The following is a 24,456-nucleotide window of genomic DNA, read 5'->3' as shown; positions in this document are numbered from 1 at the left end:
TATTATTATTATTATTATTATTATCATTATCATTATTATTATTATTGGCTTCTTGTGTCAGCACTAGTCAATATTATCATTCATTGATTATTATTATACATCGTTTATTATATTATGTCCATCTATTTTTATCAGTTGTATTTATTTCTAACGTCCAGTCGTGTCCCTTCACCAGATCTGTAGTTCAGTATCTACCTGATGGGTGGACTAGTCTCACCCCACAGCGAGGAGGAGGAGGAGGAAGGAGGGAGAAGGGAGGAGGGGGGAGGAGGGGGCTTCACCGCATGGATGAAGTGAATAAATACGGAAAGCAGGCCGCTCCGCAGCTCACATGTGTCTGCACAGCTGTGCTTTGCAGCGGTGGTCCTGTAGAGAGCGGTAGATCCTTCGGATCGGGGGTCGCTTCGCTCTACTGTACAGACGCGGAGGGAGGAGCGAGTCGTGTAGTATTTCTTTTTGCTTCTTTCCCTCCTGTCGTTGCAGCCCGTCCAAACGCTTCTGGAAGACAGCAAAAGAGGAAACAAACGACACATTTCCACCCAAAAGCTGTGTAGGAAGGAGGTCGGGAGCCGAGCGGGGACGGAGATCTGTAGTCGGGACGACGCGCGGCAGCTTAGCGGAGGACCGGGCTCGGACTGACGGGACGCGGAGCCGCTCAGCGCCGCCGCGACACTTGTGCAGACACCAGAGGACACCGCTGACTTTCTCCCGCTTCATTTCCGCCCGATGCCCCGGTTTCCAGCCCGAAGTGGTGTCCGGGCCGCGCGGGGGTAGCCGACGGTGAGTGTCGTTATCAGGCTTTGGCCGACGGTAGCGCAGCGCGGAGTGCGTGCGGTTGTTTGGCGGTGCTAGCTTCAGTAGCCTGTGCTGGTTTGACAGATCGGATCGGTTCCAGCAGGCAGCCTCGAACCCCGTCGCTCTCCAGCCGTTTCCCGTTTGGGTGGCGGAGCTTGTGAAGTGGATGGAGGTGCAGGCGGTGCGGGTTCAGTGTGCCATGCCTGCTCTGTGCGCCGCACGCAGGCCCGAACTTGGATTTATGCCTGCTGCACTCTGGCGCGCGCACGGTCCAGTCACGCGTGCACACTTGCACACAAACAGAGGCAGATAGACTGATCGATAGAGCTCTCTGTACACCATGAGAGTCCTGTAGGGAGCCTCTCACTCCAGACACTTGACCCTGATGTGGCTCTTCTCCTTGAGGTGCAGAAATCACTTTTTATTTCACGAATGTTCTGCAGGAAAGACAAACCGGAGTCAGCTTGCAGACGCTTGTGGGTTTAATTTGGGCTGTCAAACATCTTTCAAACCAAACTCAGTGTGTGAAGACTGGTCATTCACACTTATATAAGCATGCATTTCTGCAGTGCACTTTCTCATGGTATGTAGTGGTCCACGTGATGCTCACAGGCATTCAGATTTAGGCTTTGTGATTATATTGCAGACTTGGACTGGGATGTTAACTGTCTGATCCGTCAGTTGATATGTATCAGAAATTGCTTGGATCAGAACAGACTGTTCTAGCAAGGCACAATGTGCATTTCATTAAAACTGTCAGGGTCGGTATTAAATTACCGCAGATGCTGTGGCTCAGTACAAAAACTGGTGTGTTTTAGATAAACATGCCCAGTTCAGCTCAGTACAATAGTGTTCTTTATCATAAAGGCAGCATTGCCCAGGAAGTCGCCTCGACATGAAAGCCCTGATTTTACAGGAACTAAAATGCTTAATGTTGCCAAGAGACACTTTAATGATGCAGCCCGGTGGCCTATAGCCCGAGCTGACCGCTGACAGGCAGCACTGACACTGAGCTGTTCGCTCAGACCGTGCGGAAGCCTCCAGTGAGACGATTGATCAGAGCAGATCGTTAATATAACGGTGACAGTTTGTTTTGTGCGTTTGCAGCTGTTTGTGTATGAAGGCCTTCATCACCACTTTACAGCACTGTAATAATTAAATCACTCAACGTAGCCACTCTGCTCAGAGCCTTTTCAGAGCCTCCATTCTCAGTCACATTGGTTTTCACAGTAGTGTCTTACACTGCGCTGATAGAGAGTGACAGCCTAAAAGCTGTGTGCTCTCCTAGTTGAATCCATCAAGCTGGCAACAGAAGCGTTTCCTCCGGCACACTGAAGCTTATTTTGCAAGGCTGAGTGTACGTATCAACAAGGTAACCGCTGAACATTTCCAGCAATTCTGACTCTTAAATGTCCAGATTTTTACACTTTAGGTGCATTTGCACACCTGTAAAAGGTTGCAGTCTTATTTTACAGTATGAGGACAGTAAATGAGGCACAAACATCTTTACGTCTTCTGTCCTGCCTCTTTCAATGCAGCAGCTGTCTAGAAATGAAGAGCAGGTATGTTCTTTGTTAAGTCTGGAGAACAGTAAGGAGCTTTTTTTAAAAAACAAGGTTATAGGCTTATTTACTGCTCCGAAGTGCTCAAGTTCAAAGGTGTCTGGAAAACTGCAAACACTATGTAAATGTATGTGGTGCTGAACCACCGCAGAGTCTTAGGAGTTCATACAGAAAGGGGCTAAAAGAGAGCAGATTAATGTGGCCCCTGATGCCCGCTGTTCATTAATCATTAGCCATCAGTTTAAATGGCAGCGCTCTCTCCCTGCGTTGATTATTAGCCCTGGACAAATCCCCCCTTCAAGTATGAAGACTTTCTCTGAGGGTGCGACTTTCGGAGTGGAGTGTTGTCATAGAAACGGGATCTGAAAAGGCTGAACCCTGTGCAGTCACAGACGGACTCATAGAAACTTTAAACGGATGTTTTCTCACACCGTCACTTCATCTCTGCTTCGTCTTTACTCTGAATCGTTTTCATGAAGCACGCGGGACGTTCTGGGTCTGCCCCCACCCAGTGATGTAACACTGCTGTACATGAGAGAACTCAGAGGCTGGATGGGTGTAGCCCCATGTGACCTGGTCTATATCCTCTCTTCTTCCTCTCTTCCTGTTGGCTGGGGCTCCTTTAGGGGGCCAGAGGTGACTTTCTTCAGTCCCTCCCAGCAGCCAGCGAGCCCCCCAGCGGGCCTCTCTTTTTGTGACCCTGTTTCTGTCTGTCTTTCTTCCCGGCCTCTTCGCTCTTTTTCCTTCCCCTTGCCCCCCCCCCTCGCTCTCCTCGTCTACTCCCATCCCCTCCTCTTCCCCGTGGCGGGGCAGCAGTGCTCAATGCTTAGAAACATGGAGCGTTCACTTATATAACCTCGGCTGTGCAGCTGATGTCCTGGTCTGTATCTGCTGTATGATGATGTCAGAGCTGTCTAGAGAGGAAGAGGGCATGCTGGGTAGGCCAATATGTCAGGAGCTATTCCTGAACCGAGCGCGGTGAGTGGGTGATCCTAGGGTTTGCCTCCCATTTCCTCCCTTTTTGTCACTTAATGCAGGATGATGGCGGTGCAGTCGATGAGATGTTTGTTGTGTTTGTTAGCTGAAATGAAAGTTGTGCGAGTGATGCGCCTCGGTATCAGGAATGTCCTCGACATAGCCCCTCCTCAGGCAGCAGCTACGCTGTTTTCCCGTACGTCGGGCCGAATACCTCGAGACTCTGTGACCCTGACTTGGATTTTTCAGACATTCTTATTGGACCTCTGAGGGCGTCACGACCGCAGGTCAGCGTAGGGGACATATTTGTAGCTGATTAGCAGAGTTTAGCATCACATGTGACTTGATGCTGCTCTTTTCTCCATGAATGCACCCTCCAGACTATAATAGAGGGGTAGCCTGTTATTGTGACCTCAGATGACTCTGGCTCATCCTATAGGAGCCCGTCCTCAAGGCGCTTTGCCACGTTGTCTGTGTTGATCTCTGTTCACTAATTAGATTATACCACCCGTATGCTATGGACCTGTAGGTTGGTTCATAGATCTGTTCAGGCAGTGCGGATGCAGCAGACCAGTAAATGTCACTGGATCGTGGCGGGTGTCTGCTGGAACTGGGATAGTAGATTTTGTTAAGCTTGTGCTCACCAACTTAATATATTTAGATGCTTGTTTTAAACAAAGCCATTTTGTTTTTTATCAAAGAGCAGTTGTTCAGAAATATCTAATCTATCTATTCTATTTATTTCCATTTCAGCGAATGAATCGGCCTCTTTATGCACGAAACGACTGCTCACATGACAAACATTAGGCGTGTTGGTCTGTATACGCCTATACGTCATCATGCAAGCTTATTAAAAGAGACCAAGCACGAATGAAATGAGGGTGACCTGCTGATCACTGCCTCAGAGCCTCTACGTCTCACAAGATAAGATAAGATAAGATAGACTTTATTGATCCCCAGCTCGGGAAATTCAGTTGTTACAAGCAGCAGATAATGACAAAAAAATAACAACAGATATAAAGAAATACAAAATAAAAGCCCACTATATATGTACATTTTATACAAAGGGCCATGTCAGAAAAAAAATGTAAATATATATATATTAAAAAAAATATTGCTGCAAACAACTGTAAGAAAAATTGCCATAAAAATATAAAATATAATGCCACAAAAAATCCACCTCTGATTAACAACTAAAAGAAATTACAGAAACAACTCTAATGTAACGTAGAAACAGTGTCACCTGTGTGGCTCGCTCACCTGAGAGGAAGATGACCTACTTTTCATGTCTCTTGGTTAGAATACTTTCAGAAATCCAATCCAGTAACCTCAGTCAGGATGGCTGATTTTATGTGTTTATGTTAGAATAAACTACTTCTGGTCGATATATCTTTATGTCGATGTTAGTATCGGCCTCTGAAGTCCAGTATCAGTATCAGTCAGGCTATTAAAGGACGGGAGTGAAGTCATTGGTAGACCACCGGGCCAGAACCAATGGTGCAGTAACAAGATATGATGATTACATATGAAGACGGTGCACAGTCAACAACTAGGAGAATCAGCACTGAGTTTAATAAAACTGTAACCTGAACGTTTGATTTCTGACTTTTTAAAAACACGCTCGACTCATTATGTTGTTTTTGTTATATTTGAGGATAAAATGAAGTCTATGAAGGATGATCAAGATTTATCTGAACCACTTTCAACACACATGCAACTATTAGCATTAGAGTCTGAGATAAACAGAGCAGTCACTAAAGTGACTTCTAACAGTGCTTTACACATTCAACACTCAGAAGAAACTTCTCAAGCCTCTCGTCACTAGAGCAACTGCAGAGACACGGCAGGACGAGGACGAGGACGAGGACGAGGGGGTCGATTATACCGAGAAATATCAGCTCGATCCGAGTCAATAGCTGTTAAAGAGAAGCTTTAAAAAGGCAACGAGGCCTCTGAGCTTTCATGTTTCATCCGGACGTCGTGTTCATGAAGGCAGTTTAAAATCACACAAAGGGCCGATCAGCCGCCACCAGTAATCAATACCAAGTATAAGACAAACAAAAGAAATGAGCGAGTTCCTTTCAGATTTTAACGCTGTATGCAGACGAGTGGCCAATCAGAGCTCACAAACTGAGGATCTCTGTATGTTCAGAGTTAGTGAACGTTAAGCAGACTTTGAAACTATTGATCCTCCCGCCGCAGCGTTTAGCTGCTTGTGCTAATCAGCAAGCGTTTATTGTTGGCTAGCTGGTTAGCTGTTCATCTTTACGGACGTTGTCCAGCGTGATGACGGAGACACCGCGAAGGGAAAGTTTGGTTTCAAACGAGCAAATCCACAACCTTCTTTTCAGACACAGCAGCCAGGTGAAAGGGGCCGTGTGGTGGGAGGGGCACTACGGCTGGACAGCCAGGCCGCTGGCTGTAATTGATTTGTCATTATATTGTATAAGAGTGGCATGTGGCTACAGGTCAGCAGTCAAACTGATCACAGAAAATGTGCCTCGTTTGTGGTTTTAATGATCTCTGAATACAGTGAAAAATGGCCGTTATGAGTTCCCAGAGCCCAGGGTGATCTTCATCTACCCCCTGCACGGCGACGTGAACAGAGATTAACACTGGAGAAGAAGCAACCAGCCGGCGTTTGGTGTGTTGATGTTGATCAGTAAAATCTGTCCAATGATCAGCACGCTGTTGTAGCTTTAACTCAAAGCAGTGACATCCTCAGTAATCACATGAAATCTGTTGACATACACTTATTATATTTGTAGGCCTAGTCAGCTGATCTCTCTCTATACACACACACACTCACACTCACACACACACACACACACTCACACTCACTCACACTCACACTCACACACACACACACACTCTGTCCTCTGTCTCTTAAAGGAAATTCCTCGCTGTTTCCTGCTGTTATATCTGGCATGCAGCGTAATGAGTGTGTCCTCACTGCGAGTCAAACCTCATTATCGTGAAGAATGAGGCGAACCTTCCAGTGTGGGTTCGTGTTGCAGCGAGAGGCCGCCGAGGCCCCGCTGCTGATAAGCACGCCGTCCCGGTGAACGAGATGGGAGATTATCGGTGCGTTCTGCACTCAGACCACTGGGGGTCCTGCTGTGATCAAGGTTCTGTAGCAGCCCATCCCCCCAGCACACAAACACACAAACACACGTGACGTGGGCCGGCGGCCAACACGCTCTGAGTTTGTGTCTTTCTCTCGTGTTGTGCTTTCGTGGCGCCTCCCTTCAGCCTCTGAGTTTGGTTTCGGTTGTTTTTTTCAGTTGCTTCTGCTGAGCGGGGGTTTCATGCACACGGTTCACACAGCCCCCCCCCCCTCTCTGTCTTATTCCTCTGCACCATTGAAGCGCTGCTGCTCTCTGCTGCTCTCTGCGTCTTCACCAGGGAAAAGAATCATTTGTAAAACGGCCTTTATTGGCCAGAGAGAGCAGCGAGCTGTTTCACTCAGCCGCACTTCTCACTTATTAACAGCAGCCGGCTCGGCTCTGCCCGGGTACGACCGGGGGCCGCTCACAACTGGCTTTTCATCGATGGGAATACTTGGCACCGAGGCCCGCGAGGTTTATTTTTGCCAGGGTGAAGCGGAGCACTTTACGAGGAGGAGTCCATCCCACATTCGCTGGCGCTGAACTGTTTTCGCTCTGTGAGAGCTGCCTCAGTTTCTGCAGCGGGACAGAAATTAAGTCACTACACATTAAACAACCAGTTCCCGAGACAATAAAGTGGCTACTCGTTTCTACTGTGTCATAAACACTGAGCCGTTGTGGTGCGCAGAGGCATTCCCTTCATGTGGATTTGAGATTAAACTGGCAATAACAATTTCAGTATCTGTGCCCCCGGGGCAGAAGACAATCAGTTTATAATCAGAGCTCTCCAGAGGAATCCATGGGTGTCAATATGACTCAGTATGTTGGCATTAGAGACAGGAATTGGAAATAAAAATAGTAAAGATAATTGAACATTTACTCTAAATTGCTAGCAGTTTTGCTCTGGCAGGTACACTGTTGGATTATTTGTGGTAAACTGTATATACAGTATACACAGTACAGTTACAATTTAATCATTGATTATATGTAGATTCATTTTTCAATTAATTGAAAAAAAACAAACAAACTACAAGTCCTTAGAGGCTAAGTCGAGTTTAATGATGAAGATGTGGTGTTGAAGTGCACGTGACAGGAGGCAAAAGAAAAAGATCTGTTATGCCGCTTCCACTTGGAAATTTTCCACACTTCAACATATTATCTGCTGAGGTAATGAATAACTCTGTGCAAAGAGATGCTCATAAAACCCACAATTAGAATTCTGGCTGCGACCCAAGTCCCACTATGGTTATTCTGCTCTTCAGCATGGGCTGTGCTGTATATAGGTCAGCATTTCATTACTGTAGGAAAAAAGCCATGAGTACAGAACAGTTTGACCCTTTTTATTATCCCATCACAGTCGCTTTCATACTCTTTCCTCGATGCTGTTGCAAATAAAGCTTCACCAGGATAGAAGTTTTTGGTACAAAGGGGTACGAGATGATCTTCATCATCTTTTCCAGAGTCTTCACTGCTGGAGTTCCTCTCCAGTGAGCTTGAATTAGGAGCTGGAGAAATGGTTGGCTGTGCAGAAGAAAGGCTGGACTTTTATTGCTCCCTGTTTTGTAATCTGTCATGATTACAAAACAGGGAGCAGTGGCTCCGCCTCTTCATCATTGTTTTTTTATTGGGATTGGGGAAAAGGCCACCACATATACCTGACACCTTCAGCGTGTTTGCCACAGAATATCTGCAGTATTACAAGACCAAAGACCTGGAGTCACAGCTGGCCTCACAATAGAAACATGTAGGTTTCCACTCCAGTCACTGTGGAATTACAAGTGTGGGAATGAATGGAGCTGTTATACACCTATCCTTGTCAGACGTACCCCCCCACAGCCCTGTTAGATGAACCCAGGTACCCCAGCATCAACACCACCCACCATGCTCCAAATGTGGTTTCAGATGGGCCGTTTTAACTATTAATACTGTGTATATCGGTTTAGATGTACAATATTTCATCATGTTATTGTTCAGTGTTGAGGTTATATTTGCTCTTTTGTTAGTGGGATAATCTGGATGAATGTTTCAGTTACTTTTTGCTATTTCAACCATTTATCCATTGATTAAAGCTAATAATTAACTTTCAGCTGTTTCAGTCATTTATTCATAACTTTAAGGTGTTTAAATAGTTCATCCAGGCGCTACTTTAGGCTATTTCAGTCGGTTATTAATTTCTTTTAGCTATTTCAGCCAATGATCCATTTCTTTTAGCTAATTATTTCATTTATCAGTTGGTTTTAGCTAACTATTTTAACTGTTTATAGTTTTAGCTAACTGTTTCAACAGTTTATAGTTTTAGCTAACAGTTTCAGCTCTTAAGCCATTAGCTTTAGCTAACTGTTTCAACTGTTAATACTTAAAGTTAACTATTTCAACTGTTAATCCAATATTTGAGCTAAGTGTTTCAGATGTTTATAGCTTTATCTAACTGTTTAAACTGTTCATAGGTAAAGCTAACAATTTCAACTGTTAATCCAATAGTTTTAGCTAACTGTTTGAGATGTTTATAGCTTTAGCTAACTGTTTCAGATGTTTATAGCTTTAGCTAACTGTTTAAACTGTTTGTAGGTAAAGCTAACGATTTCAGCTGTTTATCCATCCCAGTTTCATATTCTCTGCTACTTGCTAACTGTTTTTACCATAGACTGTATATTATAGACACTCTAAAGCTTTATTCGAGTTGCTCAGCATGTGAATATTCTTTAATCAGTTAGTAAAATCTGTTGAAATGAGTTGAGCTCCTACACAGTCTGTCCTCGTACCCCCTGATAACTGCAGAGGTACGCCTTGGGGAACAAGTGAATCACTGATCTAAAGTAACAGAACTTACTTTAACTACCCTAACCCCTAACCAGGATGTCCTAATAAGACATGTCTGTAGTGTTGTTTATGATTAGTCATTAAAGTTTTGTGCTTTCCTGGTTCAGGTTGTCATTTGCTCAGTTAGGACAGGTAACTGCACACAGCTCTCCAGTTCATGCAGCCAGCTGCGTCCTCAGACGGTGGATGTCCTAGATTCTGGTCACATGTCTGTCTTTCACAGACGGGGACAGGAGGAGAGCATGTGTCTGTGAGAGACTCCCCAGGCTGAACAAGTACACTTTGGTTTCTGTTCTGACTGTCTGTGAGGTCAAAGATCGCTTCAGAGTTTAGTTGGGCTTCTTTGAAGTGTGACTGACGGTGACCCCCCCCCCCCCCCCAGTCATTTGTACACCAGGAGCTTTATTCCTTCCTCTGATTATTTTGAGTGCATGCTTTTGGAGAAAGTTAAGTCAGCGGACCCCTGCTGAGTCATTTGTCGGCCCTTCCTGTAGGTCTGCGCTCACTGTGTGAATAATGACTGAATCCAATAATTGATCAGTGATGATGGTGGAGATGGTCTGTCAGTCATAACAGCTGCAGGTGGGTACAAACCTGTGGACAGTTTGTTTGGTGCTACAATGCCGAAGCTCTCCTCTCTGGATCATTATCTGACGTTCCAGCACATTCACACTCTTACACATTTGTTATTTGAGCCCATGACAGTTTTCCTGCTATATAAATATGTGTCAAGATATAAAAAAGGGAATATTCATATTGACCGTGTCTCTGTTTTGTGGCTTTGTGGACAGAATTTGTGAGATGCAGCTTTAACACCGTCTGCAGCAGCCGTGCAGAAGCACAATTTACCTGCAGAATCTCTGTTTTAATCCAACGTTTCAGGCTTCATTTGCTGCAGCTGACTCTCTGTAAGGATTTAACCTTTGACACCTGTTACTGCACATTCACGCAGCTCAGACCCAAATGTGAGGGATTGATGCTTTCTTTAGCGTGTTGGTCAGTACACTGAATATCTCCGTGTTTAGATAATGTAATGAATAAAACAAGCACAGCATGTCAGCTTGGACTGTTTTAAATTATAATGAGCAGTTTTTAGGATTATTCTGACATTTTATAGGCAAATCATTGAATCCAGAAGATAGACAGCAGATTAATCGCTAATGAAATGAATCACTGGTCGCAGCCCTGATTACATGACACTGTCAGTGTGTGATAAGATGATTTTTCCAACCTAAAAGCTGCTGAAAGGGCTGATAAACTGAGTGTTCGGGGGTTAATTGATTGAAAGAGCCACTGTTTGTGCTGCCTTATGGTTAAATCTGTTGTTTTTATATATTTCCTGTGCTTTGTGGGATGAAGTGACAGCGGCTGACGTCACAGTGCTGCAGTCATGTCCAGGGCTTTAACAGGACAGTTTCACATGTGACAGATGTTTAATTTAAATCTCCCATTTGTGCCGTGTGCACATTTGTAGTTTCCCATCGAGTAGCGTCAGAAAAGCAATAAAAAATCTCAATAAATCACACCATCCAATCTTGTTGAATACTTGTGTTGTTGCATTACAAACCGAATCTGCACGTTTGGTGATAGCGTGAATCTGCAGCTGATCAAAGAGAAGGAGCTGGAAGTCTGCTCCTAATTGAATTGTCATCCAGAAGGCGCTCTGTTCTTAACACCCTGAAATGAAGCCTTTAAAAACTTGAAGTGCTAGTGAACAATGTGGGTTCTGTAAACGATCATTAACAGAACACCATAAGATCACTCAGCTCCCGACACACAAACTGGATTCTGCTCAGTTTGAATGCATCATTAATCCGGGGATTTGCCCGCCGTTTTACCTGAGCCCAGGAATGTGTTTTACCTCTACCTGCTCATGTTGCTCGCCAAGTAAAGAGACGGACAGCTACGAACTGGGAGGCCCAGAATGCCAACTTAATGCCAAGCGCCCTGCAGGTGTGTGTGTGTGTGTGTTTGTCTTTTTAAAAGCATTCAGAGACTTACTGATCTGGCAGGCGTGCACATTCCTCACCTGAGATGTTTCAGCTGCAGCCAATCAGCAGAGTGTGGCATGCTGCAGACCCTGGTCTCAGTTCATTCAGTTCCTCGCTGATATTGAAAGTAGCACCTCTTCTTTTACACACACGTATGTGTTGGCATGTGTGAAAGCTGTGCTGTTTGTCCATGCTTGCTACGCGCATGTTTGTGTAGAACTGTTTGTGTGAGCGCCGTGTCTCTGCAGCGTCTCCGTGTGTTCGTGTAGAGGACGGGCTCTTGTTTCCTTCGACATAGCTGGCCCGGTTAGCAGGAAACTCGATAGGCAAAGCGTGAAGCAATCGTTCTGTGATTAGTGTGCGCCGCCGCCCTGCAGCAGCTTCGGCCGTCAGCACTGGACACTTGCACAGCCGCTCGTGCAATTGATGCGCATGCATGTACAAACAGGCATCCACACCAGCAGACACACATCCCATAATCACACACATTCATGTTGGTGAACACACGCAGGCACTCAAACCTTTACAGAGCAGGTCCCTGTGAAGAACACGTGCTGCATTAGGATCATACACAGAGGGACTCACAGTCCTTTTCAGCCAGCCGCCCCCCCTGTCCCTACAGCTCTGTCCGACTGTCTCCAGTGAGTGTGTGTGCAGCGCCCAGACGACGCTGTCCCCTGTCCTGTATCACTGGAACTACTTCCTGCAGCAAACAGCTATCGGTCATCAGACTGGTCTATGGAGCCTTCGTAGAAGCGGCTGGACGGGGGCCCGGGGTGACTGACGAGGGTGTCGAGCTGGCCGGCCTCTGAGAACAGGCTCCCAATGCTGCTTGTGTTCTCTCAGTTGTGTCCCTGACCCTTGTCCAGGTTGGACAGGCTCCAGCTGGTCCCCAGAGAGCTCTCCCTACTTTCACATCTGTAGTCCTCTTCTGTGCCAGAGCAGGCAGCGCTGACCCTGCTGCTGTGTCAGAGAGACAGAGAGACAGAGAGACAGGGAGACAGGGAGACAGGGAGAGAGACAGAGACAGAGACAGGGAGAGAGAGAGAGACAGTGTGTGTGTGTGTGTTGGCAGAGCCTTATCTGATGAGGGGGGGGGTATTAGTTGACCGTAGGTGACCCCCGGTCTCCTCTGCCTTCTACCTGTCGTCGTCCTCCCACCTGTTGTCCCACCTGTTGTCCCACCTGTTGTCCCTGGACTGACCACCTTCAACACAAATGATTTTCTTGACCTTCCTGTGAATCGTGTCCTGAAGCCCACCATGAGATAATTATTGAAGGGCTTTAACCCCCCCATCCCATGTTCAAAGACACACTTTGTGTCACCTACAGTGAACAGTGGAATGTGCCCCCCCTGTGCCCGAGTCATGTTGTGCATTATTATTATTATGGTATATTGACAGGAAGCGGTCGCTGCCACTGAATCTCATGGATCCATTCTGCTGCAGCTGGATCAGAGCTGCATCAAGTTGCTGCTGACGCAAACCGAACAAATCCACGTTACGAGCGTTCAACCGGCCAAACACGAGGTGGCCTGTGGCATGAAACCGGAAATTTCTGTTACCGTGGCAACCACCATCGTGTCACCACATCATCCAGGACTGAGCGCAGCACCTGTGAAATGAGAAGCGCTGAGCTCTCCAGCTCATTATTTTGATAAAGACTGTGTTTTGACTTGCTGTGCATTTCTGGGACTTCTGCCTCCAGCCTGAATTCAGCTCGTGTTGCAAAATGACGCTTTAGGTCAACAGCGACACTCTACCTGGAGAATGTCTCTTTTAATTTGCATGAACTCCCCCTTTGAAAACCGACTTGCAGAGACCTGTAAGGTAACCTGTCACAGTGAAGACACACAGCTATCCTCTAACCACTCTGTACGCTCAAATCTAAAAATCCATGACCTACCACATGGATCTAAAATGCTAATAAGCACTAATGCTACCGGGGGGGCGTCTCCTCAGCACTGTGTGTAATTACACTTGAGTTTATCCTTCGTCGTGGCCCATTTTTGTCTCCACAATTGTGCCAACTGACTTTATTATTAGAAGCGAGCGCCAGTGTATTTCCAGAGAGTGAATAATTGATTATCGGACTGTCTCTGCTGGAGCTCAGGCCTCTCATGCGTACTGTGGGACACATACAGCACATGTGCCTGCCTCGCTCGGCCGCACGCACACAAACACACAAAGACCCAGAAAAGCCCACCAGGAGGATTTAAAAGCGGCGTCGGTTCGAGCGCGATGTGGGCGTGTGGCCGTTTGTGTACATGTGTTTCAGTGAGTAGGTTTGGTTTCATGGAAGTCCCAATAAATCTGCATCAGACGGCTTCTTTACTGTAGATTAGAGGAAGGAAGGAAATCAGTGAGGAGAGAGGAGAGGGAGAGCGCTCGAGCAGAAAATGGGTCAGACATCTGAGAGCCAGGCTTTCATTTTTCTGCAGGAGGTGTCAAGACATTATCCAATCGCACCTCTTTCTCTTCTTCTTTTTCTTGCCTTCTCTTTCTCCCTCGCATGTTTTTTTGTTTCTCCCCCCACTTTCCCTGGCCAAGGAAAAGTGCAAAGAGAGGAGAGAGTTATTATGCTTGGCATGTCTGCAGAGGACGGCCTTTAATTTGGACACGGCCCAGCTGATCAATCTCCATATTGGCTCAGTTACAGCAGTGTGTGTGTGCGTGTGTGTGTGCGTGTGTGTGTGTGTGTGTGTGTGTGTCCACATGTAACATCTAAGCTTTTAAAGTGTGCAAACCAGCAGCCTGCTCTAGAAGTGAAGCCCGCTGGATTAATCCTGTGTGGAAATGACTTCTTCCACACACAGAGCCGTGGAGGAGCCGCTCTGCTCTCACCTGGAACAAAGTTTACTCTTTGTGGGACAGGTGGGACAGAGCATCGTACCTGGAGTGCAGAGGTGGAGTCCTGTAGGTGTGACGTGAATGTGTCGGGTAGATGAACACACATTTACTCTGATTTACACCGAAGTAACTCGGGCTGATTTGCATAATATGCAAACAGATGGACGTGATTCAGCGGGCGGTTTTGGCAAAGCGTCAGCGAGCCTGCGACGTTTCCTGTTTGAGGCCGTCCCCGGCATGGGGAGCGCTCAGCCCGCTTCTATTAGAAAGTCCACAGCTCTCAGAAACAGACTGCAGGCTGAACCCCCACAGAACTCATTCATCGGTGAAAACCCCCACAGCAAGAGCGTTATTTAGTGGGGGGGGAGTGAAACAAGACGCTTTATTCATTTTGCTGTGAAAAGACGAGGGACAATAGTTTTCTCAATCGTTCTGTCTTTATAAGTTCCTCCCACCTGAGGTGACATCCTCAAACGTCTCGTTTTGTCTGACCAGAACCCAAAGATCATTTTACAACGATGGAAAGCAGAAAGACAGAAGCTGAACCAGCAACCAGAGAAACGAGGAAAACGATCGCTCAGATTAATTTGATTTAACTAACACATGAAGCGACTAAATGCAGAGACCTGTACAACATGCTGAAAGGACTAAAAGCAGGAGTTTGGTCCTCAGTATGTCTCCGTATGATTCAGCTTCCTTTGAAAAAGGATAAAATATGAAGCTTTTTGTCGCAGCTCTGTCCAGTCACATTATTTTCTACCATGATTAACGGTCTGCAGTCTGGTTTTGGGAAATGCTGTCATCTTACAGAGAGTCTGCCCGTCTCTAAACGGCTGCTGTGCAGGACGGGTGTACCACCGTGTTGGACGTGCTCTGTCGAGCCCACAGCAACAGAAAGGTGTCGAGATCATGCTTTTCAGAAACTATGCGATGGCAGAGCAGATCGGCTGGCTTTTATAAAGACCTGAATATAAGACAGCCTCCCTTTTTTGGACTGGTTGAAATAAGAGAGAGACAGATACAACGAGGTGAACAAGGCATCGTCAGCTTTAAACACGACGTAGCATCAAAACTAGCAGCGCGGCCCAGCGGCGGTTCTCAGTTTGAGCATTTCAAAGAGATCCTCATGGCGTGTGGACTCAGCTGTTGGTCCTCATCCTTCAGTCTTTTCTCTCGTAAAAGTGAAACACATGGTTTCTCTGAGCGGACCGTAAATCTCACCTTTTGTGTAGCCTGTCCAAGAATGCAGCGAGTAACGCCGGAGCATTCCTGCGTTCTGTTTCAGGCCCGTGCTCACCGTTTCTCTAGAAGTGGTCTGTTGGGTTTGTACGACCGTCCCGGAGGACTCGCCCCCCCCTGAGCACGACATTCTTTGTTTGTGGTCGGCTGTTTGACCGATGATTCAATCACCTGCAGATTTTTGCAGTAAAGGTCTGAAGATGTTCTCCACCCTCAGAAAAGACATCAAGACGTCTGCTGAAAGATGAAATGTGCTAGCTTAGCTACAATAAGGCTACAAACAACCCATAGTGTTAAATACAGGACTGCAGTCAGAGTTAGGCTAGCTTAGCATGAAGACTACAGGTGGGGAAAACGGTCCCTGTAATACAGCTAAAGCTCGTTAATGAAAACAATGCATCTCATTGGTTTGTCCTCCTACACAAACAGACTAACTCCCCCTAAAACCGAACACTTTGTTTGGAGGTGGGTGGAGCGTGGCCAGAGGCTAAATGTGGAGATGTTTGTACACGGTCCCTGACAAAATGTTTATTTAAATGAGGAAAACAAACAGATTCATTAATAAAGATGCAAGTTATCAATTTTTTCACTTTGGACAGAGACAGGCTAGCTGCTTATGACTGCTTCCAATCTTTATGCTAAGCTAGGCTAGCTATGTCTTAACTCCAGCTGTATTTCAACATGAGGTTGATATTAATATTATGATCTCGCTCTTTGGACAGAAAGCAAATATGTATTTTTAAAAATGTTGAGCTGTTCCTTCAGAAAAGAAGGTGGATTTCTGGTTTGTTTGTTTGCCGCCTGCTGAACCTCGGGGTCACGTGTCAGCCCACCGCAGGGGCTGCTTGTTGTTGTCTCGAGGCTACAGCTCGTATGTAGACGGGTTATGTCATCGACAAACTAATTAAATGTCTCTTTCAGAGCCATCGCTAGTCTTCTTGGGGACCTGAAAGCGGTGTATCATATCATATCATTCATGCTGAGAACAGCATGATTTTTAAAGTAGTTACTATGGCAATACTCTGACTCGCTGACGTGATGATGTCATACTGTTACGCACGGCAACAAGCTCGGCTGAAAGCGGAAATAACAGTGACGGCTCCACGGCGGAGGAGGTAGTTCCAGGAAGGGGGGGTGAGGAACAACACAATCAGGTCACGTGACTGAAGACGAACAACAAAAGGAGCAATTCACCAAACTGACTTCAGCAGCACAGCAAGGTCTGAACCAGATTATCTGAGCATGGCTTCACCCAGTCTGCCCAGTTGTTCTCTCTATTTGTTCATAACGGCAAGAATACCCTGAAATACTGTGATATTATTTTATATATTATATTATGCACCAACGCAGCTGTAACAGGCAGCGTGCAGAATACTGCTGGATAATGTTTGAAGTGCTGCTGAAATACCTGACTTATAGTACTGACACCAGGAATACCTTGAGTTACTTGAGTACTTTGAGTGCAGCATGACAACAACCCGCCTGAGTAAGATACTCTAATGTTTGCAGAATTTTGATTGAAAGCAGCATTGATCTCATCAAAGATTAGAATTACTGCACATTTCCTGTTTGTAGTACTAACCCGTATCTCTCTCTGTCTGGCTGAAGTAAAACAGAGCGCGTACTGTAGACGGGCTGAAGTGCTGTCAGGTTGAACCCTGCCTCCGAGCAGCTGGCACTCTTATCTGTCCCGCCTGTGCCGATGCATATTTATCCCTCCCCGAGTGGCCGAGAGCTGGTTTAGCATACGGATTAGCCGGAGAATCAGATGCACGGCCACACTGAATCACCGTGGCCGGTAATGAAAGCCGGTGCTTTCAGAGGCGTTCACCAGAGCGTTCCTTGGTTCCTCAGCTGTGGAGTTTCTCAGAGTCTTGGTAATAATGCTCAAGTGTACAACCACCGTTTACCAGATAGTAGTATATGCTTTGGAGAGTATCGCAGTAAAGTTACTGTGGGTACAATATTTGCAGTATTTGAGAATTTAACTGCATTTTTTGGAGATACGAGCTGCCGCTGTTTGCTTCTGTCGTCCCTGAACTGAAAGTCAGCTCCTCTCAGAAACTCATCAGAAGGCTGTTTGTTTCAGGCCAATGGGAACGTGTGTGTTAATGGAGGCGTGTCATTGGCTGATCCACTGTCCCTCAATAATCAGAAGGATTTCTGCAGTCAGCACTGGAAGAGGAAAACATTTAATGATGCAGGCTGTTAGACTGAAGACTAAACTCTGTGCTTTAGTGCATCATTATGAAGTAAGTGTTGATTGCACATGTAATGAGTATAGAATGGCACCAGCGTTTAGACTGGTCCCCAGAAGCCTCACTGTAACTCTGCAGGTTTGTCTCCTGGTTCGATCTTTACAGACAATGAAGGCTGACTGCAGATCTGGTCCGGTCGGTCCGGTCGCCATCGCTTCTATCTGCTTTCATGTCTCTATTATCTATTATAGACTAAAGGACCCTTCTAACCCCCCCGACGCCAGCCCCCGCCGTAGTTGCTTCTTGGTGCAAAGCAACACTCAAACTACGTTGTACTCCATTAAACACGCCAGTTATTGGCCCGTTGAAGTAGCGTTAGCTGCTAACGCCAGCTTTAATGGCCTTGTGCACTTCATTCCTTCTTATGTGGGGGTGTCTCACCGCTTCTTTTATTGTACACATGCTTTTTGAAGACTGTTAAATGTCACGTGAATATTTCAGACAGCTTTGAACACTGAGATCTTCACGGTACGATAACCGGTAGAGATTTGGCGAAGCCGTTTCCTCTGGGGGAGCGCTGCTACACAGCCAACCAGCGGAGTGTAGCTGCCTCGTACCTTCCTGCTTTCCAGTCTATTACTGATACTGCACGTTTGTCCAGATACATTCAGTGCTGATGTGAAAACAAAAACCTCCTGCACGCTCTGCCCAGGTTCCAGCCATTGTTCACTTACTGGGATATTTCCAGTAAGTGAGACCGTGTCTGACATGGACACGTGCTCCACTCTGGACGGTGTCTGGACCTGATTCTGCAGATATTGTCCAGAGTTCATATGTGAGCACGGCTTTAGTGTCTCTGCTGGGCAGCGTGATGTAGCGTCCAGCTGCCTCGCAAGGTCACGTGATCCGGGCAGCAGGACTGCTTGCAAGTTCTGAAGCGTCGGCTCGTGTGAGGCTCTTATAATAAAAGAGGAGAAGCAATCAAACGTGACCGAGTGTGGCTCCGTTTAGATGTTTCAAGTCATTTCTTTACTGAATTTACCCAACAAGTACGACACTGTGATATATTCTGTTACCATCACCCACAGCTGTGTCACAGTTAAAGGACAGAAAATCATGCTTTATTATAATTTCATGAAACACAGTAATGTGGTAGAATTCAGTTGTTGTTTTGTTCTTGTATAATATTACTGCAGTAGAACTCGAGGCCGTTGATGTACCTGGTTTACGTGGACAGCTATGAATTTCATACCGCAGCCTGCTGTGAAACTGCTGTACCTCTGCAGCCGTAGTCCACATGAGTCCAGTACCTCTCTCAGTGGGGGTGTCTGGGGACCAGGGGGCCGGCAGGAGAGTAGGGAGTCAAACTCACCAGCACACTGCGAGTTATTTGGAAAGATTGTTTTTTGACAGCTGTATCGATTTATTTCCTAATTTCATGCAGACTTCGGTCTTAGATGCTCGTAGCAAACTCTTCTTCTAATCTTTACCCCCCCAACTGATTAGTGATGATTAATCAGCAGATGAAGAAGTGACGGGGCTGAAGGTCATTCCAGTTGCATTGTTTCCATGGTAACGTGTGTATACTGAATGTTTGTGTGTGAGAAGCCACAGATGTGAAGCGATATTCGATTTGCCCCCCCCCGTCACTTCATTTGATCCGATGCAAAGAGGCAGAGTTCGGTCCTGTTCAGTTTAAGATGATTGAATGTGATGTGCAGTGTAATATCATTTCCTTCAATAGTCGTACATCAAGGACACAGTTATTATGCTCATAGCCTTTAAATAGAGAAAAGATGTTTTCTGAAGTTAAGGGCTTGGTTTGGGTTTTTTCAAGTGGGGTTATATGAGGTGCTTCTCCATGATCAGGGTGTCAGCTACAGTAGGGGGCGTTCAGCACGCTCCCATCCTCTGCAGGTCATATACTGAAACCCCACTTCAAAAACCCAGACTAGCCCTTTAAGGTGTCTGCACTGGAATGCCGAGCATGCACGCTTCACAGTAACGCAGCTTCACACGCTCACAGCTGCATTTCTCTTCCTCGTCTTGGTGATATTTGTTGGAGTGTGACTGCTAATTACTGACTTCTTCTGCCAGGATGTTTGTGACATCTTGAGTTGAAGCACGAGTGATAGCCAAGCTGTCTGATTAATATCGCCTGGAGCCTCTCTGTTATTGCAGTTCTACCTCCCGTGTGAGTAATAAGCCTTGTTGCATGCAGAGTTAAGTAGCTAAAGAGATGATGGAGGCGGTACCTGTACCAAGCAGGAATGCCTTCCATCAGTGCGTTCCTGATCAGCTGGTGTGCTCCAGCACGGTCCATACTATAAACTTCCTTTGATTCTTCTGGCCAGTCTAAGCCTTAAGTTAGACACTTCATTTGGCTAAAGGATTAGACTGCTAAGCCTGTTAGCGGTAAGCTGGTCACATGAAAATCTAACATCGGTTTGCATCGACAAGAAAACCCTGCGCCTCCTTCGGGGATTTTCCTCTCTTGAACTCTGCAACTCCTCCCATGTCATCCCTGACTTGGCAGCACATGCATGCATCAGTGGCCGTGTGGATTTCCTCGTGCGGAGCCGCGGCTATCTGTAGGATTTGGCCGACTCCTGTCTCGCAGGATCCCGCTGTAAGCCTTTTCCCCCTCCCGAGTGTTTGGCCTGGTTTGTGTTTTTTTTGTTGGCAAAGATACGAAGGAATCACAGATTGTCTGTTCTGATTGCAGAGTTTCATGAGACCTGTGTGGGAGGAAAAACTGGGATCCAATGTAAAGACACAGCAGTGAAGTGAAGGCAGCCGACCACCGTGGTAAGAAGCGCTCTCATAGCTTTGTGCTCACCTCTGGGGGGCTGACGTATTTGCTGTTAAGTCACTCAATATTCCTGCTCCTGCACATACTTAATTAACTGTGAACTCACTTCAGTGGGGGCTTTGAGTTTACAGTTACAGTGATACCCCGATGGAGTCACGAAGTCAAAAGACTGGTGTGTGTGTGTGTGTGTGTGTGTGTGTGTGTGTGTGTGTGTGTGTGTGTGTGTGTGTGTGTGTGTGTGTGCGTGTGTGTTTGGGTGTGTGTGGGGGGGGTATTCTTCCATGCTGGAACACAGTGTCTCATTTCCACAGGTGCACATATCAGATGTAGTTCCTGTATGTGCAGTATATCTGAGCTGTGCAGCATATGTACAGCTCACTGACATGTTCGTCAGCTTCCCACGCGGTTTGCCTGTCAAAGCTGCCCGGCAAACTGGAAAAATACCAGGAATGCAGTGTGGGTTAGTGCAGTGTGTACCTGAGAGTCTGCAGCTCTCTCTCTCAGGAGCTTTTCCTCTTTCCTCTGGTGTTTGTGTTGCACCAGCCTTCAGTTAAAAAATGTGCATGTCAGAAGCTGCTCATGCTCGGCGGTTCTTAGACAGAATCACGTTCCACGTGTCTTTGAATCGTCTGTAAAACACTCGGTTATGTTGTCTGAAACCCCCCCTGACCTTTGTGCAGCGGGGATGAACATGTCCTCATGGCTGAGAAATCACTCAGGGCTAAAAAGACAGTAATGGACACGGTTGCATCAGCCTGGTGCTCAGCGGTCAGTCCGGTTCCTGTCGAGCATCTTGTTCCGTGTTGAACGTGCACGTTTTCCTGTGTGTCATCGCTGTTCTCCACAGGCCAACATGTGGTGCCTCGCTGACAGGTCGAACCTTCGCTTCACAGCAGTGTTTGTGTTGACTGATGATCTTCTCATATCGTATTTTTATGCTTTATATGTGCAGCTAAGGTCTAGCTGTGCCGCGTGCATTGACAGATGTGCTGCAGTTGTTCAGTGTGGGGCTTCTGAATGTAATCTTGAAACCATTAGAGTTTGTTGGCTGAGAAGCCAGAAGCACTTTTGACCTGCAGCTACAACCTGAGTGAGATGAACAGCACAAGAAATGCTGATTAGATATTGAAGTAACAGTGGCACCGACTGGCTTCTGCCTACTTTCTTTTTTTGGGCTAATTGCTCCAAGTGCTGGAGGTCCCAGTTAAGGATCTGATAAATGATTGATATGATGTGAATGAAAGTTTAACTGGGAGACTCCAGCAAAAGAAAATTGATGTGCCACAATCTGGAGTGTTTTCCTAAACACAAGGTTTCGTTTTGGCCTTTGGCAGGTTCCTTTATGGCTGGAACGTGTTCTGCACAGACTGGACGTGAATGTGGCTGTTTCTTACCCATAACCCCCCTCTCTCTGCAACAACATCTTTGCAGTACTTTATTATAAACTTGCAGCCTCAGAGCATGAACATTTATTAGCTGCAGCTTATTTAATCAGTTCGTGAGGTTTTGTCACTTTTATGTTGCGCTGTGCAGAACAGCTCAGTCTTAGCGATTAGCCTGCCTTTGTTAGGGGCGAGTGCACCAATCAGAACCAAGTGGCTTCTGTCAGAGGGCTGACAGGTGAGCGTGGTCGCCGTGCCGACAGCCGCCGAGCTGAGCCGCTCCCCGCGCAGCTGTCGTGCCCATCAGGGGAATCACTTTCCCGCTCTGGCACACACTCACACACCCCCCGCCTGGGCACACATTCACGGACGCATACACAAACATGCGCACACATAATCAAATATGTACAAACATCCACGTGCTCGCAGGCAGACACAAACACACACACACAAACACACACACAGATAATCTCCGAGCTCTGCTCACCTTTATGTGCGAGCGGGGAGTACTGGGGGTCCGTAAAGCGAACGGGGGGACTGCGTGTGGGCTCGGAGCCAGCGCTTGAATTACTTTTATTCTCTGACAGTTCGACTCGCCACCTGGCCGGGTAATCCCAGCGCACAGCTCCCGTACTAAACCTCCATTTAAATTTGAGTGAATTGAATTTCTCGGACGAACACTCAGGCCCTGCCCGGCGCGAGCCGGAAGAAGTCAGCTTCACGGCCGCTAATGCCGTGCGGCGGAGAGACGAGGTGACATTTCACCATCGCAGTCAGACGGATATGAGCTCAAGCCGCTGCCGCACTAATGCTGTCTCTGTTTCTGTTTGTGACATTTGCGTAAGCGTTTCTCTCCGTGATCAATAACCAAACTTAATAACCAGCCTCGAGGCTCTCGGATGTCTAGACAGAAGGAGAGTTCTGGCAATTTTGTTTTACTCTGCAAAGAAGCCAGGGATTAATTAACATGCTTCTAAATGACGTTTCCAGGAACTGAGGAAACGATAACCGAATAATGACGCTGGCTAATAGCGGGGTGAATTAGTTTGTCTTTGTGGGGCTTCATTTGTGGTTGTCTTAGTTCTGTGATAGGTGGCTTTACCTGCGTCGTAGCCTGGGGGGCGCAGCGTGGCAGTGGAGGTGTGGTGCTGTGATGCATCGTGAAGGCCAAGAGGCTTTCCACCGTATGGTTTTATCGCCGCGCAGGATAAACAAGATGCAGCTGTAATGTGAGGCTGCAGCGGCGTACAGATCGAGTGGGTGGTATTTTATGAAACTGCGGTTTCTTGGACAGCTCTCTCATTCACTGAAAGGAAGTGGTTTTTGACTCCTCTCAGCAAAAGACAAAATGTTCCTCTTTTGCAGCTCTCTGTTGATACTACTGCTTATTTGGTTCATTCTCGTGTGATCAGAGCGAGTATTAAAGCAAACCACAGCTGGCAGACAGTTGATAGTATCGCTCCCGCTGACGATCGCTCGCTCCTCAGAGCTGCCTTTCTCATTGAATTGGAGTTGTTTGCGTCTGCAGACTGCAAACCTAAAGCTAAAGTTTCTGAAGTTTCTGTCGGCTGTTTGCCTCCAGCTTCTGTTCTCTCCGGTTGCCAGATAATTGAATTAACAATCCCTTGTTTGAACCACGAGCGATTGAGAGGTGTTGAGAGACATTTAATCAGAATGGTCGTTGATTAATTTTCTGTCCATCAACTAATTGATTAATTGACCAGAGAACATGCACCTGTGGCTGCTTGTGCATTTGCTTGTCTGCTCATCTGAATGTGGCTCCATGCTGCCCCCTGTGGTGGAACCACAGGGGCTGATGCTGTTATCAATAGTCTGGAGCTAGAGATCAATCAGCTGATATTCATTGTTAAGGATACCTTGTAAAGAATGTTTATTTGGACGCTTTGCTTTTGTGACCACGGAGCAGAATTTATGGACCAACGATGTAAAGGCGTCATGATTTCCACAGCAGCTCAAACGTAGCGTGGCCTGTGAGAACTGGACGTTCCCGTTACCGACACTCCAGCTCTTACATATCTGTTATGAGCTACAATCGTGGTGTTGAGGCAGGCTGGCTCCTTTAAGTCACTTTAAGAGATCGATGTGTTCAACCTTCAAAGACGCTCTCATGAATTCACGGCTGAGTCTCAGCACACAACAGAAACATGTTGTTCCCGACAGCGCCGACATTCATTCTGACTCCTGTGCAGCTTGAAGAACCGGCTGCAGCTCGTCCTCTGAGCTCACGTTCTTCTTTTGAAGTTCGCCTCTCAGGCTGAAATAAAGCTTTTTGCTGTCGGGGCGGCTCGCCCCTTCGACCTCTGCGTGTGACCTGTGTCGGACGGGTGTGAGACAGATATGATTGTTGTCCAGTTTCACACTAACAGTGATCGTCGTCTCAGACTGGACGTCCACTGGTTTCACTGGGAGCTCCTGTTTCCTGCCCGGACAGCTAGCTTGACGGGAAAGTTTGATATTTGAATACATTTCCACACCAGAAGAGCAGGAACATGTTTGAGTTCTGTAAACAGAAATACTTTCTCTATTGAAGACAGCAGGATGTGTCCACAGACTGAGGATACTGTGACACCTGAGTCAGCAGCTACCTGTCTGCAGAGCTCTGGACCTTTGCTGGCAGTGACAAGGGGGACTGTGTGATGTCCCAGTTACTAATTACAGAGCGTGATAGGACATCTGATAGAGATGTTAGTGGGCGTGTAGGTTGA

General features: G+C 46.7%; 1 long non-coding RNA gene across 1 annotated transcript in view; it reads left to right on the top strand.

Moving 5' to 3' along the window:
• Window positions 1-489: 489 nt before the first annotated feature.
• The window catches only part of LOC121624404, a 49,853-nt gene continuing 25,886 nt past the window's right edge, over window positions 490-24,456 (top strand). Inside the window, exons 1-2 of the long non-coding RNA XR_006007869.1 lie at window positions 490-780; window positions 20,262-20,344. This is a non-coding gene — a long non-coding RNA (uncharacterized LOC121624404). The remainder of the gene's footprint in view (window positions 781-20,261; window positions 20,345-24,456) is intronic.

Source organism: Chelmon rostratus, chromosome 21, assembly GCF_017976325.1.
Source record: "Chelmon rostratus isolate fCheRos1 chromosome 21, fCheRos1.pri, whole genome shotgun sequence".
In the NCBI taxonomy this organism is placed as follows: Eukaryota; Metazoa; Chordata; class Actinopteri; order Chaetodontiformes; family Chaetodontidae; genus Chelmon; species Chelmon rostratus.
This window is presented reverse-complemented; position numbering and strand designations above follow the sequence as displayed.